Source organism: Podarcis pityusensis (genome assembly GCF_964106645.2).
Source record: "Podarcis pityusensis genome assembly, chromosome: 5".
Taxonomy (NCBI): domain Eukaryota; kingdom Metazoa; phylum Chordata; class Lepidosauria; order Squamata; family Lacertidae; genus Podarcis; species Podarcis pityusensis.
In genome coordinates this window covers 87762598-87775490 of record NC_138032.1, presented here as the reverse complement: position 1 = coordinate 87775490, position 12893 = coordinate 87762598, and the positions used below count along the sequence as shown (strand labels likewise).

The window sequence follows — 12893 nt, the reverse complement described above, 5'->3', positions numbered from 1 at the left end:
CTGCGCGCAGGCGCCTCTGCCTGCGCTCTGTGTGCGTCTCACGCGTATTTTTCGCTATCTCGATTTTAGTTTGGCAGCTTTCTAAACATCTTATTTCGTGTTCCCTGCTGATGTGTGCCTTTCTTTCTTTCCTTCCCAAGTTTCTGGATATATCATAGGGGTGGCGCCCCATTTGTGTGAGTGTGTGCCGTACAAAAGTGGTCAGAGAGTATTGCCAGCCTTGTACGTTTCACTGTGCCTTCTTCCAAAGCAGGTTGTCTGCCTGTCTTTCTACCTATAGATAACTAAATAAATAGAAGACAGATACCCCTGTGATAAGATTCAGTGCTGGTGTTGAGACAACAATGTAGCAGAATCAACTAGAGAGCAATATATCCCCTGTGCTTTCAAACACAATACAGTGGGACAATTTGCACACCTGCAAAAGGCAGAATACACACTGAAAACCGTAAATACCCTCCTTCAAAGAGAGACACTCCACTATTCCATGTGCTGACGTTGGGAAGACAAAAATCATGGGCGAGGTGATCTGGAGACTGTGATTTAGATAGGAACACACACTATTGGTTGTTCTTGAAAGAAGAAAGTGGGATTGGAGGACTTCAACGTTCTGTTGTCATCAGTTACAAAGGAATTAATGCCGGCTACATATCTGAGCAGATTTTTAGACTTACCTGTATTTGTGGCTCCCTTATACCCAGCATGTTAAGAATGCATGTAAGGAAAAGAAAAGAAAACTCTAAATGGATGTGTTTCGAAACATACAGATTGAGATGCAAGAGTATTTTCTGCCACAAACTGCAGAATGGGGCAGCTGCTGCAAATATCAGAGATATGAATCTCCATGTAGGAAAAAGTAATATAGAAAGTCGCCCCACAGAGACACTTGTATCCAGATGGACACAACGGTCTAGTATCCATCTCTACAGCTGCTTGGCTAAATAGTTAATCATGAAATACATAGAAAATGTAGCCAATTACATTTTTTAAAAAAGAAGTCGTTCTCACCAATAGGAATGGGGGGGAAATGCTTTTTTAATTTATGTGGTTTCCAGAGAAGATTTGTCAAAGTTCTAATGGCCAGGAGGCATTTCCCCCCCAAGTTGGCATCTTCGATCAATGGCTTCTAATATTTTTGAAAATGATATGGAATTATCCCAAATCATCTCAAAACAGCAGGTAAAATTAACTTAGAGAATGTACCTTGGCTAAAAAAGATCCCCCCAAACACACTGTCTCTGTAATATACTGCAAGGCTATCCCAGGAAATTGTCCCTGTGTGTGCCATCTGTATTAAAATGGTTATTAAGTTATGAACAGAGTAACATAATACTGATTGGCTAATTATACACCCTCCTTTTGAAAAATCCCAGATCCTACCGTCTCTGTTCGGGACTGAAATAATAACACTTTGACATTCAGGTACCTTTTTGGAAGCAGCTGTAGAAGGGCAGTCAGGAGAGAGAATAACTCAACACCTCAAAATTGCAGGGAGAGAGTTTCATTTTATTCGGGGTTTGTTCCCTCCTGAGAGCAGCACACTTTTCTTGGCTAGCGCAGAAAACCTGCTCTTGGCGGCTCTGACACATGTAACTATCAGGCAACCATCCTAGTTGGGTGGTGGTAGGAACTGTCTTTAGGGAATCAAGCAGTTTTTGCATGAGGATGTGATGTGCAAAAAGCGATGGGCGGTGGTGTTTAAAGACCACACCCCGTAGAACACACAGAATCTGGTTTCTTAGCCTAGCAACCCCCCATCCCAAGCCCCACATTTGTGCACTGTTTATCTTTGTGTACAATATGCACACGGTCTTCTGCTTTGGCTACTTTTCTGGATCAGGACTATTAGATTTCACCCCCTGGTTGCTGAACGAAAAGGTCAGTTCCGAGTTTAGGTAGCTCTGAGTTTACCTTTAAATATTGACTAGATGGCAACTTACCAGAGGAGCAAGGACCTTCCAGGGGCAACTGCAGCAGCTGATGTTAGGCATGTGGGAATAGAATGCGTAAATTCCACAAATGGTTGTGTACGCACAAGCCCAGGGCATCGCCTTGAGACTCAGGCACTTCTTAGATCCAGTTGGTATCCATTTAACTGGGAGACCTTAATTTGCTCGGTCTGCCCCAGAAATGAAGTTAAATGTGTTAACACAAGCAGCATTTGGTATCGTAAGGTCTGATCATACTCTTGGCAAATATTCCCCAGAAACATGGTAAATATGATTGCACCCATTGGGTCCTGAGAGATCTCTCAACCTTCTGAAATTCAGTTTTGAAGAAAGTGCCCTTTTTGTTCCCCTAATAATTAAAAGTTATCTTGGTGCATATTTTTTTTAAAACACCAGCCTTTCATGCCCTCCCCACCCCTTCTTCCTTTCACTCATTAGTCAAGGGGGGATTTGTTCTTGGAATTTGAGGCATGCAAAAAATGACTCAATTTAAGGCCATGAGCAATGGCAGAAAGAAGTGAGGAACCCTGGAACTGAGAAATACGGGAGGGAGTAATTAGACCCCCCCCAAAAAAAGAAGCCTGATACTTTTTCCACTGAGCACTATTTCCTCCCGCAAACGTCTGTGGGGAAATCACTGATCTTTACAAGAGTGCAGAAAGGAAGGTTTAGTAAAAAATCCAAATGCAAACGCTTGTCCGATATTCACAAATATTGGGCGGGCAGATAAGCAGGTGATTTCCAGTTCACATGCATGTTAAAAAACGATGACGCAAAACCATGTCATTATTTTGCTAATGGTTTGCCAACGTCTTGCCGATGTGGCCTGCAAATTCATATTTGCACAATCGTTTGCGACGGAACTGCCCTCCGTTGCTCCCACTAGATTTCTTAACTCTCATGTGGGAAATGAGTGTTTACGTTTGCAAACGCAAATATTCGGAAGTGATGCCTCAGTAACAGGTTTCAGATCTGGTGTCTTGAAACTATAAGAACCGTGTCATTTTGCGCGGAGTTTGTTTATTTTACTTTATATTTCTACCTTGCCTCATTTGATCACTTCTGTGTTCCAAGAGCAAGTGCTACATAATGACAGGCATAAAGTCAGAAAATTTTAGTTTCTTTTTCATGTGCAAAACGGAAGATTCTTTGTAAGAAGCCTTTAGAGCTGATTCAGCTGGAGTCTATTTTTTCTCTTTTCAGAAACGGCACAGTCAAATTTTGGATACATAGATCCTTGAATAATCATAATATAATTTTAATATCCCTTTTTATATGTTGGAATATAAGGAATATATGGGGTATACCGTGGTACGCAAAATAGAAGAGCAGTCCCAACTTTAAAATTTGCAGCCAAAGTATCCTATCCTTCTTTCTGCTCACCTATATGGTATACGAAATAATAAAAATGTCTTCTTCCTCCTCCTCTTCTTTCCCCAAAATATGACTGTATACCTGCATTATAAATTTACTGCCGATCAGTGCTGAAAAACAACCGGGAATTTATTTCTGTTTTGTTATGTGTGTGCCTGTGTCTTCTTCAGCTTTTGTTACTTTTGAGATGAGGCGGGCCATAAATCAAGAGATAGATAGATGAGAACCTATGGAAGGTTTGTTACTTCAGGTCTCGATGTGCTGCTTTGATGAGGAGCGAGTGACCCCGGTATCATTGACCCTAGTATACGAAAAGGGGAGCTTGGGAAACACAGATATCTCAGCTTTGAAAGTAGTAACTGGTATGAAACCAGAAAGAAAGAAAGAAAGAAAGAAAGAAAGAAAGAAAGAAAGAAAGAGAGAGAAAAGAAATAAGAGAGACTTGGACATAGGGGAAGCACTTTGATGACTTAAAGCTATGACAGAGGCTGTAGCGATCAGATGGTCTTTAAAGATACATGGAGGGGGGGATCAGTTCCTGAAATGGGCAGCTGTCTCTGAACAAACAGCAAAGACACGTCCATATATTAATTAATTGGTAAAAATAAAGTTAAGTTCAATGGGGCACAATCCTGTGCAAGGGAGAGAAGTGTAACTGGACTTCAGTTGTGTAGATTGAAAGTGAATGAAACGTAGTTCTGTTCTACATTTTAAAAGGGAGAAACTTTCCTAATTCTACCATTTGTTCTGCGCAGGAAATATGCATAGCTGGCTGTTTTTCTCCCGAATTTCATTTGACTGGGGCTCATTTCACATGGTTTTACTGCCTTCCTTAAAACAAATCCCACGACACCCACACAACTGTCTCCTCTTGTCCCTCTTGTGCTCTGATTTGAAACTGTCGGGCAATTTCCAGAGACCGAAGTATTCCCGTAAGGAGAGTTGCCAACTTTTGAACCCCACCCCGGTGACTTGACCATCAGTTTTACCCGCAGCAAGTAGCAGGGGGTAGTGTTGAGCGCCGTGCCGTGGAAAAACTTCATCGGCTGCTTTCTGCTGATGAGATCCCCTCTATAAGCACAAGAGCAGGCCGAGCCAGCGTCAGTTGGCAATGTCTTGTTTCTTGTGGGATCTGCACCATCTTGCTAGTGACAAACAGATTGTGTGACCCACTCAACTTGCTGTTTCGCCATAGCTATAGAGAGTGTGGGCTTCTGGCTTTTAAGCCTGACTGTCGTCCCTCTTTATAGGACCATGTTTCTGAGGTGCGCTGCAGCTTGTACTGCAGTTGCATGTCACCCAAGGGGAGAGTATGCTTCCTCTTGCCTGGCCTGGTGCCAGACAGAAAGAGCAACTTTTTCCCTCTCTCTGCAGCACTACCAGAGAAGGAAAGGGCTCGCTGATTGCTCTTTAGATTGTGGCACAAAAGTCTGAGCACACAGGCTGTGCTGTTTACTTGCTGTGATAGATTACAGATGCGTCGTTTTCAACTCTCAGATAAGTGCATCACACGGTATGGGAAATTATGTTATTGGCTTTCAAGGCTGTTTTTCTATTGCATTTCTGGATAGAGTCTTACAGTGGAACTCTCTTCATGTCTACTCAAAAGTAAGCCAACGGGGCTTTTTCTTGGGTAAAGGCTAGAACAGGATTGCAGCCTTACAGCACAATCCTATGTGTGCCTACTCAGAAGTAGAGTTTCCTTGGATTCAACTGAGCAGTAGATTCATTGGGACTTACGCTGAGGTCCAGCGCCGAGGGCCTTCTGGCGGTTCCCTCATTGCGAGAAGTGAGGTTACAGGGAACCAGGCAGAGGGCCTTCTCAGTGGTGGTGCCCGCCCTGTGGAACGCCCTCCCGTCGTATGTCAAGGAAATAAACAACTACCTGACATTAAGAAGACATCTTCTTCAGGGAAGTTTTTAATGTGTGACATCTTAGTGTATTTTTGGTCTTTGTGGAAGCCGCCCAGAGTGACTGGGGAAACCGGGTAAATATGTTTCGGATGGCAGTCTTAGTCGGTCACGATGTTTGCAGAAGTTCCCATGGTAATGTAGCTTTTATGAAACGCACATCTAAATAGCACCAGTGACATTTTTTAGGAGCAACGGAAAATCACAGAGCAGGGAGCTAGCTTTCATGATCCGCAGAGCACTTCCTCAAGCGTTTGACAAAAAGCGAGAGGTGGGATGGGTCAACATGGCTGCCTGCTTTTATTTTTGTTATCAATATACTATGAAATATCTTATTGCCATGATATTGGGGGGGTAGGCTGTTGCTTGGGGGAAAGCAGAGTGCATTCAGGGACCCTCTTTGGGTGGGAGCCAATGGCGTTGACCCCAGTGAGCGACTCTAGGCAGCCAAGGAAATTTGGTTGCCATAGGCCTGACATCCACGTATATATCAGATGGGAGTTGTTGAGGCAGAGGAGAGAATAGTCCATTAGTGCAGGCTTCCTCAAACTCGGCCCTCCAGATGTTTTTGGCCTACAACTCCCATGATCCCTAGCTAGCAGGACCAGTGGTCAGGGATAATGGGAATTGTAGTCTCAAAATATCTAGAGGGCTGAGCTTGAGGAAGCCTGCATTAGTGGCTCAGATCCCATTTGGGTGCGTGAGTGAAACAGCTAGAAATCCCATGACCCTAAGGTTCCTGGAAGGTTGCTAGGGAGTTCTGGGTGCTGTGATTGCAGGCAGACTAGCTAGAAGCAGAGCAATTGGTTGAGAGAGCATATAAGATGTCCCTATTTTCATTGGAGGGCATGGAGTTATGCGACCCCACCTCCCCAAGCCAAGGAGAAAAGTAGCTATGCAACCTTTAGAAGACATCTGAAGGTAGCCCTGTATGGGGAAGTATTTTTTAATGTTTAATTATGTTTTAATATGCAGTAGTACCTTGGATCCCGAATGCCTTGGTACTCGGACGTTTTGGCTCCCAAAAGCCGCAAACCCAGAAGTGAGTGTTCCCGGTTTGCGAATGTTCTTTGGAACCAGAATGTCTGACGGGGCTTCTGTGGCTTCCAATTGCAGCTTCCTGCAGCCAATCAGAAGCTGTACTTTGGAAGTTGAACAGATTCCATTCAACTTCCAAGGTACGACTGTATGTTGGAAGCTGCCCAGTCAGATGGGCAGAGTATAAATAGTATAATAATAATAATAATAATAATAATAATAATAATAATAATTAGTACATCCCTATTTTCATGGGAGAAATGTTGGAGGATATGGGAAGAAGCATTCTTCTTTTCTGATTTAAAGTGTGAATTATTCAAGCTCCATGGTGTATTTTTTGGGATAGGCAAAGGGTCTGCTGCTCTCACATCATCCTGCCCTGTGTAAACAGATGATCTGGGGAGCCCTTTCGTGAGTGTTGCCGCTGTGGGATGAATGGTGGGTGGTGACTGCGACCGGGCCTTCTCTGGTGTGGCACCACAACTCGGTTAAACAAGCTCAAAGTGCCAGGCAAAGCCATTTTTATTTTCCCTTTGCGCCTGAACAGATACTGCTGTTTCTTAGCCTTCTGTTGGCTGTGGGTTTTAGTCTTGTTCTCGCCACCCGCTGCTTTTATGTTTTATTGTAGATTAATTGCTGGGGTTTTTGCCTTTTAAAATTTCGTTTCATGTGTGGATGATGTGAGCTGCCTTTGAAGACCCCAGTTTGAAGGCGGGGTATAAATATTCCCAATCGATAAATCAATACCGGCCTTTCTTTTTTCCTCCACGTACGGTCACTGGCAGATTGTCATACGATACACAGGCCAGTGTATTTGAGTCGGCTTCAGTTGTCTGTTTACTACGGGATGCAGTAATTTGTAAACAGAGATCCTCGTACATGAGGCACATTTTTCTTTCTGTTCCTGCAAAGTATATGTTGATTGTGAAGTGATGCTCCCAGAAATCAGGGCAGCATCTGATGCGAGAGGCGCAGGATTTGCATAACAAGCAAAGATAAAAGCACAGGAAGTTTGGGAACCTGGAGCAGCTTTTCTGCATTGTTCGGTTATATATAATGCGTAATCCTGAGTTTTCGGCTTGTGCCATTCTCCATAAAGAGAAGAGTGGCGTTAACATGCTCAGGGAAAAATAATAATAATAATAATAATAATAATAATAATAATAATAATAACAACTTATTTATATCCCGCCCTCCACAGCCGAAGCTGGGCTCAGGGCAGCTAACAACAACAAAATAGTGCAACATTCTAAAAACATTTCATTATAAAAATTAATTAAAATCCAATTGATGGCAACCATTAAGCTAAAGTTCTGTGAAGATTGCCAAAGGAGGGAGTCAGGCTGTGCCCTGACCAAAGGCCTGGTGGAAAAGCTCTGTCTTGCAGGCCCTGCGGAAAGATGTCAAGTCCCACAGGGCCCTAGTCTCTTGTGACAGAACGTTCTATCAGATCGGAGCCACAGCCGAAAAAGCCCTGGCTCTAGTTGAGGCCAGCCTAACCTCTCTGTGGCCTGGGACCTTTAAAGCCGTATAGGGCTTTAAAGGTTAAAACCATGGGAGATAGTTCTGTGGAGCATCTGTCATGCATAGGATTGCAGGATTCCCATTGATCCCAGTGATCAGTAGGGCTTGCTCCCCGTTGTGTACTATGCACATTTACTATCAGTGGTGGACTTGGAGCTCTCAAATTTCAGCGGTGCCCTGTGCGCTGCCGAAATCTGACACACACACACACACACACACACACACACACACCGCCTCTCGTGCTGTGTTCTACAGCATTGTTTTGGCGCCCCCTGCAGTGCGTCACCCAATGAGCCTCACACCCGTTGTGCCACCCTAAAACCGCCTCTGTTTACTATTGACATTTGTTTGTGACTTAGTTCCATTGAGCGCATACCAGATTTACGGTTCAGTAAAGGTGCATATAGATCAGGCTGTGACAAATTTGGGATTCTTCCAATTTCAAGACTATAGGGAGCAAAAGGTTATATGGAGGGGCTCTAGAATTTGGGGCATAATGTGATTGCCAAGGAAAGGAGTGCGGGGGGGGGGGGGAGAGTCCAGGGTCAAGAAATAAAGCCAAGCGATATCAGCCCCAAATGTGTGTTTTCCCCCAGCCAGAAAAACTTCTAAACCCCTGTGTCATTTCCCCAGCAAACCCTAATGCGGATTTGCAAGCTGCAGGCTGCGCTATATATGGGCAGAGCTTCCTAGCTGCGGAAAGAGCTGAATTAAGCTTTACATCAATTAATTTGAAATACCAGAATTTCAGGGTCAAGTGCTTTACTCTTCTTTACCCAGCAGGGGGCTTGTTCTCAGGGCTCTGTAGGTTTCATTTCCCGGATTTAAGATTTCAGGACCAGGAAAGGGAGAAGCGCTTGTTCACAGACAGGATGAAAGACGTGAGGAAATTCTGAGCTAGTGCATATCAGTGGTTTCCTTCAGCGTCTTCTCATGATCAGCTGAAACGATATCCTTTAATACGGCACAAAGATACAGAACACTACTAACCTTAGCAACTCCGGGATGGCATTTGGTGCACAGGGGTGAATCAAAGTGAAAGGATAATAAGACTGGATTAAAAAACCCTCCTTTCTAAATATCCCGGTATTTTAAAGGGAAAGTGTTCCCACTTCAATAATGACGATGTTACAAACGGAGAACCTGAAATCGCTAGGCACTGTAGAAGAAATAAAATGAGAAATAATTGAACGCTGTCCGAAAGTTTGCAGGCAGAAGTTAGGACCAGAGGATGGAAAGGAAAATGGAAACCAGGAAAAGTCCAGATGAATGGATGAGTAGTGCTTGGATGCAATAAAAGAGAAAGGGGGTCACTTCTTATATTTAAAGGCGTACCGGTGGTAAGATACTGCCTGAAAAAGCCCAGGGAACAGAGAGAACTAGTCCTGCAACAAAATGTTGCAGTATGGGATGCTCCTTTTCAGGATATTCCATTCCATATCCCCTCCCACCTGATATTCTATCCCCTCCCTGTAGTTGCTCAGGGCTCTTCCATGCTGCTGTTTAAGGAGGATATTAAGCTTCTTGTGTCGCTATTAATTCTCCATGGTGCATATGACATTCTCCTCAAAATCACCATCTTCCCACACTTCCCTCGGTCCAGATTTCCTCATGCTGTCTTCTTTTTGGAGTATCCCTGGTATGAGAAAGTCAGAACTGAGAGAAGGGGAATTGTGGGAAGGCAGAGATTTGAAGGAGGACGTCATACGGACAATGGAGCATTAATGGTGGTACAGGAAACTTGCATTAAAGGACAATACGGGTGAGTCCTTAGTCTCCCGTTGGGATTGTTCTATAATAATAATAATTTATTATTTCTGCCCCGCCCATCTAGCTGGGTTTCCCCAGCCACTCTGGGAGGCTACCAACAGAATATTAAAAACATGATAAAACATCCAACATTAAAAACGTCCCTAAACACGGCTGCCTTCAGATGTCTTCTAAAAGTCAGATAGTTAAACAAATAAACATTTCCTTGACATCTGAAGGGAGGGCATTCCACAGGGCGGGTGCCACTACCAAGAAGGCCCTCTGCCTGGTTCCCTGTAACCTCGCTTCTTGCATTGAGGGAAACATCAGAAGGCCCTTGGAGCTGGACCTCAGTGTCTGGGCTGGACGATGGGGGTGGAGACGCTCCTTCAGATATACTGGGCTGAGGCCGTTCTTGGGGTTCCCTGCCATTTCCCTGCTAAATATTTTTTCTTTTCTCCTCCTACTTCTGCAAACTTCGGGCTCCCCTGAGCCTGCTGATACCTCCCTCCTTCCCCTTCATGGATGGTGGCTTTTCACTGCATAAGCGACAGCACTCGTTGCCCTGAGCACTGGAAATAGTGGGGAAGATATAACTTTTGGTTCAATTAGACGTTTGGCACCTCTTCTGCGAGTCCCTTGAGAAGGATAGGGAGAGAGTGGAGCAGGACCATTGGGGGGGCATTTGAAAGTGAGTAGAAGGAGCTTAAAGTGAAGACGAAGACGGGGAAATCAGTGATGAGAACGAACAGCAGCAGCAGCAGCATTTAGAACAGACTAAAAAGGTAAAGGGAACCCTGACCATTAGGTCCAGTTGTGACTGACTCTGGGGTTGCGGCGCTCATCTCGCTTTATTGGCCAAGGGAGCTGGCGTACAGCTTCCGGGTCATGTGGCCAGCATGACTAAGCCTCTTCTGGGGAACCAGAGCAGCGCACAGAAACGCCGTTTACCTTCCCACCGGAGCAGTACCTATTTATCTACTTGCACTTTGATGTGCTTTAGAACTGCTAGGTTGGCAGGAGCAGGGACCAAGCAACGGGAGCTCACCCCGTCGTGGGGATTCGAACCGCTGACCTTCTGATCGGCAAGTCCTAGGCTCTGTGGTTTAACCCACAGTGCCACCCACGTCCCTTAGAACAGACTAGTGGGGCTGAAAAACAGGAGCAGGAAGACCAACAAGAATGATGTTCCAACAGAGCCATGAAGGTGGGTCATGCTAAGGACACAACCGCTCTTTTCCTCTGAGCTTTTAACTACATGTGCATTTTTAAAGAGATTGAGTGGGATGCTGTTACAAGGAGTGAGATGGATCACGTCCTGGGATAACTCCATGGGGTGACTCCTAGCTGTGTCAAAGGACCTTATTTCAAGATCCCTGATGGCAGGAGACTGACTGCTGGTCACCGGGTTTATTTTCCTCATTTTTCAATTTCCTGCCTTTCAGTGCTAGTGCACAGAAAGCTGAGAATACCATGTGAGAAAGCTCAGCTGAGAATACCATCTAGGTGTGCCTTTAATTTCTTTCGTTAAACACCCGAAGCTGAATTGGCACACTTTTGTATACTTTGATTTAATCCCCATCCCGTTTAGTCCATGTGGTAAATCCCCTGTTACACATTTTCCTGGAATCTTTGCATTTGAGAGTTACAGTAAGAAGTCTAGAGAACACAATATGTCAGCAAGTTATAGTTTGGCATCTGCTTGCATCCTATCATCCCCTTACAATTTATACACATTACAAGATTATTATTATTATTATTATTATTATTATCATCATCATCATCATCATTATCATCATTATTATCACTATTATTATTGCTACTGAACCTGCAACAAAATGTTGCAGTGTCGAATGTTCAGTGTTCCAGCCAATTAGCCATGCCACCTTCCAGAATACTCCATTCCAGTTCCCTTCTCGCCTGTTCTTCTGAGTCTCCCCCAGCGAGACGGCGTTTGGTGGCTGCTGAACATGCTCAGTACTCATTGGGCTGTTTTTGCTCAGAGATTTTTCTATTTAGAAAAATGCACTTCAGCAAATTTTGGGTTTCTCCCCAAGCCAGCTGTTCCCCCTCTCTTGCACAGAGGTGTTGCCATGCTGGCTACAAAAGCAATGGTCCTCACAGTTTGAACATCAGAAACAGAGGAGGAGAGTGTATATCCCACCTTTCTACAAAGTATTTACCACAAGCCAGATCTTATATTTAATTCCTCCATTGCATGTTCATCTCCCAGTAGCACAACCAACCTGCACTGACAAAGGAATGCCTAGTTTAAGAGCCTCTAAGTGTCCCTATTTTCCAGGGACAGTTCTGGATTTACAGAAGCTGACCTGGTTTGCGAATTGATCTTAGAATGCACCGCTTTCCCTTAGGATGTCCCTATTTTCATCAGAGCAATGTTGGAGGGTATGGAGTTATGTGACCCCCCGAGCCAAGGAGATAAGGAACTATACAGTGGTACCTCGGGTTACATATGCTTCAGGTTACATACACTTCAGGTTACACACTCCGCTAACCCAGAAATATTGCTTCAGGTTAAGAACTTTGCTTCAGAATAAGAACAGAAATCGGGCTCTGGCGGCGTGGCGGCAGCAGGAGGCCCCATTAGCTAAAGTGGTGCTTCAGGTTAAGAACAGTTTCAGGTTAAGAACGGACCTCTGGAACGAATGAAGTACTTAACCTGAGGTACCACTGTACAACCTTTAGATGACATCTGAAGGCAGCCCTGTTTAGGGGAAATTTTAATTTTTAATGTTTTATTATGTTGTTATATATGTAGGAAGCCACTCAGAGTGGCTGGGGTAACCCATTCAGATGGCTGGGGTAATAATATTAATATTAATAATAATGAAATGGGATATCCTTATTTCATCAGAGATATGTTGGAGGGCATGTAGTTTTGTGGAACTGAAATGGGCACCTCCTGAGCACTCTTGCTATCGCTCAGGCTTTGTCTTCGCTTCTGCTTATTCTCTGCTTTTTATTGCTTCCTGATTTTAAATCCAACCATTTCAAGTTAAGGAAGGATTGAAAGAGGCAGGCAGCATAATATGATTTACGAAAATAATTGGAGTGACCACACTCAGAACATTGTGTGTTGTTTCGGATGTCCCATCTCAAAAACGAAATACGGAAATGGAAAACGTATAGAAAAGGGCAATAGAAAAGATCCAGGTGGTTGGAGGAGAACATGGGGAGGATTGTTAGATTTACCTTTGAAGGTGACCCGGAAACTACAATTAATCCAGAATGCGGCAGCTAGACTGGTGACTGGGAGTGGCTGCCGAGACCGTATAACACCGGTCTTGAAAGACCTACATTGGCTCCCAGTATATTTCAATCAATCAA

The 12893-nt window shown here is 44.2% G+C and overlaps 1 protein-coding gene across 9 annotated transcripts in view; it reads left to right on the top strand.

Moving 5' to 3' along the window:
- The window catches only part of PAX2 (paired box 2), a 147747-nt gene that overhangs the window by 6259 nt on the left and 128595 nt on the right, over positions 1 to 12893 (top strand). The window lies entirely within an intron of this gene.